The following is a 3,884-nucleotide window of genomic DNA, read 5'->3' as shown; positions in this document are numbered from 1 at the left end:
TCCTTAATGACTTTTTGCTTTCTTCATGTATGATGTTCTTGATGTCATCCCACAATTCTTCTGGTCTTCGTTCTTTAGTGTTTAATGTTTCAAATCTGTTCTTCAGATGATCTCTAAGTTCAGGTGGGATAAATTCAAGGTCATATTTTGGCTCTCATGGACTTGTTTTCATTTTCTTCAGGTTTTGTGGATGGGAGCCACCAATATTCATAGATGTGAAATATGTGTCCTCCAAAATCCAAATAAACCAATCAAACATTGATCCTCTGTTTAATCTTTGGGCTAGGTAGTGACAGCAATTCATTATTGGTTACCTACAAAATGTCATTGGTGGGCCAGACCCAAGTTATTCCCAAGAATTTAACCATTTTGACAGGACTCTGAATTTTTACTAGATTTACTAACCATCTTTTGTTGGTTATATAGGTTACCATTGTTTTCAAATCTGCCCTAGTCTGTTTTTCTATGTTTGATATTAATATAATATCAATGCACTTGAGATCTGCACCAAGTCCAAGTCTTTTCTAACTATATGATGTCAGTAAGATGGTGAATTAAAATAACTCTGTGGCAAAACACTGAAAGTGTGTTGGGATGACTTCCTATGTGAAAGCAAACTGTGGAGGACTCTTCTGAGATTGGGATTGAAAAAAGGGCATTTGTAAAAATCAATCACTGAGAAAAGGGCATTTGTAAAAATCAATCACCAGTCTTCTTTAGCCTGCTATATATTTCTGCACAATCAATACCATGTGTAGAACAGGTAAAGCCACAGGTGACACTACTTTATTTAGACCTCAATAATCTACTGTCAACCTCTATGAGTCGTCTGTCTTTTTCACAGGCTACACAGGACTGTGTGTTCAGAGAATTTGTTGGTACCAACACTCGAGTATTTAGCGTCTTTAAAGCAGTTCTCCAGGTATCTTATACTGTTTTAAATTAACAATCTGAAATGGTTTAAGCAATTCTGATGGTCCCATTTAGCATGTCCAATCAATACTGGCCTAAGGGCAGACTTACATTTTTCAATATCAGGTAGAGGGAGTGTTCCCCAGTTAGACATATTATCCATACCAATAATACATTCAGGGAAGGTAGATACAATCTCCTTTTATAAAAGATCTGTTTAAATCCAATTCTCATCCAAACTTTCACCTTAGTCTCATCAACCATTGCATCTCCACACCCCCACACCCCTAAGACTGATCTTGTTGCTATTGTTAAGTGCCATTAAGTCAGTTCCAACTCATAGCAGCCCTGTATAATATTTCTGAAGATTAGCTGGTGAGTTTCAACCACTGACCTTGAGGTTCATACTGATCTAGCAGTTCAGTGCATTGTCCTGCAATGCCACAACCAAGACCCCAAGTCTGACCTAAGGTCTCTTCAATATTTTATTGGCAAGCTTTAGGATTAAAGTACATTGAGCTCCTGTGCCCAAAAGTCCCAAGAAGGTCTCTTCCCCAACCCCAGATCATTTTATCCAGATGTGTGCTTATGACCTCAGAACCCCTGCTAGGGAATATATCAGAAGACCATGGCCTGGCCCCCTTGTCAATCTTTATTTTGATCAACTAGCTGAGCCTCTGCTTCAAATGGTCACACCTGGGAATTTCCATCATTAAATTCTTCCTGCCTAGAGGGACTAGAAAGAGCCTTGGTAGTGTAGTTGATTACATGCTAGGCTGCTAACTGCAAGTTCAGTAGTTCGAATCTACCAGTCATTCCATGGGGAGAAAGATAGGGTTTCTGCTCCCATCAAGATTTATAGACTTGGAAACCTTATACAATGTCATTACAAGTCAGAACTTGGTGGCACACCACCACTACCAAGGTGAATAGAAAGAGCCCTGGTAGCATAGTGGTTTACTAGATGGGCTGCTAACCACATGGTTAGCAGTTCAAATCTACTGGTCACACTGTAAAGATTTATGGCTGTAAAGATTTACAGCCTTGTATATTCTATGCAGGGTCTCTATGAGTCAGAACTATCTCAATGATACACAACTGCAACTACCACACTACCACCACCACCAGAGTGAATAGAATGAACTTATCTAGGCCTTCTTAACATTAGAGAACCTGAAGACGTGCCTTTGTTCTACCCAACCTCCTGTAGTCCTGTATCAGAAAAGTTGTTTCTACTCCATCAATGTCTGTTATATCATCCCATTTCTCAGTTGTGCTTGGTGTTGTTAAGTTGATTCTGACTCATAGTAACCCCTGCAGAGGGTTCCCAAGGAGCAGCTGGTGAATTTGAACCACTGACCTTGCAGTTCAAACTGAAACTTGCAGTCCATTGCATTATCCCACAGCGCCACACCAGGACTTTGCCTTTCTCAGTAACTACCTAAAAATCTTTTCCTATAAGAGTAAGTTCTTTCCCAATTGCCCTTCCCATTCTCCTGTGAATTACCCTTATATTTCTTGCATCTGTAAAACCCATGTAAGGAAGCTGTGGCACCAAATCTAACACAACTTCTCAGATTGCTGCTTTGTTTCAAAGCTCCTTCATGCAGAAGGAGCTCCTTGATTACCATATCTACCACAACCTATGTAAGGGGCATACTCATTGAATAAATATCCTGATCACCATAAAGCCATTCTAACATTGCTTTCATGTGCAGCAAATCAGCAACTTCCTTTGGAGTGTTCCATTCAGTATTTAGAGGGGAGGGGGAGCAGTGTTTAACTTTTTGTGAATGGATCTAGTATTATCATAGTGAGTTGTGAATCTTGCATAATCCCAAACATACTTTTCCCTTCTTCAGTCTTCAAAAGTAAAGTTATAAGCTCTCTTGAGTCACCCCCCACAAGCCTTGTGTGAGCTGTACTCAGCTGTTTGCTACTTGCACCCTTTCCCCATCAAGATGCCCGAGGAAGTGCACCATGAAGAGGAGGAGATGGAGACCTTTGCCTTTCAGGCAGAGATTACCCAATTCATATCACTCATCATTAATATCTTCTATTCTAACAAAGAAATTTTCTTCATAGGGTTGGTCTCTTATGCTTCTTATGCCTTGGACAAGATTCACTATGAAAGCCTGACAGATCCTTCCAAGTTGGACAGCAGTAAAGAGCTGAAAATTGGCATCATCTCCAAGCCCCAGGAACGACTCTGACTCTGGTGGATATTGGCATTGGCATGACCAAGGCTGATCTCATAAACAATCTGGGAACCATTGCCAAGTCTAGTACCAAAGCATTTATGGAGGCTCTGCAGACTGGTGCAGACATTTCCATGATTGGGCAATTTGGTGTTGGCTTTTATTCTGCCTATGTGATTACAGAGGAAGTGGTTTTGATCACAAAACATAATGATGATGAGCAATATGTCTCGTAGTCTTCTGCTGGGGTTTCCTTTACTGTAAGTGCTGGCCATGTAAGTGAGTCCATTGGTCACTGTACCAAAGTGATTATACACCTTAAAGATGACCAAAGAGAGTACCTAGAAGAGAGGCGAGTCAAAGAAGTAGTGAACACTACTACAAGAAACCAAAAGAGACTTACAGAAGTGGAAGAACATACCATGTTCCTGGATAGGAAGGCTCAACATCATGAAAATATCAATACTGCCCAAAGCAATTTGCATATACAATGCAATCCCAATCCAGATTCCAGTAACATTGTTCAAAGAAATGGAAATGACAATTACAAACTTTATATGGAAAGAAAAGAGACCCAGGATAAGCAAAGCACTGCTTAAGAAGAAGAACAAGGTTGGAGGCCTCTTACTCCCTGATTTCAAAATTTACTACATGGCTACAGTGGTCAAAATACCCTGGTACTTGTACAATGAAAAAGACATTGATCAATGAAACAGAATATAGAAACTAGAAATCAACCCATCCACATATAGCCAACTGATTTTCGACAAAGTG

General features: G+C 40.1%; 1 pseudogene; it reads left to right on the top strand.

Moving 5' to 3' along the window:
- Positions 1-2,873: 2,873 nt before the first annotated feature.
- Positions 2,874-3,884, top strand: part of LOC102828112 — a 5,619-nt pseudogene continuing 4,608 nt past the window's right edge.

The sequence above is a fragment of the Chrysochloris asiatica genome, unplaced genomic scaffold, assembly GCF_000296735.1.
Source record: "Chrysochloris asiatica unplaced genomic scaffold, ChrAsi1.0 scaffold00254, whole genome shotgun sequence".
Lineage (NCBI taxonomy): Eukaryota > Metazoa > Chordata > Mammalia > Afrosoricida > Chrysochloridae > Chrysochloris > Chrysochloris asiatica.
The sequence above is the reverse complement of the archived record's forward strand: the minus strand, read 5'-3'. Positions and strand labels throughout refer to the sequence as shown.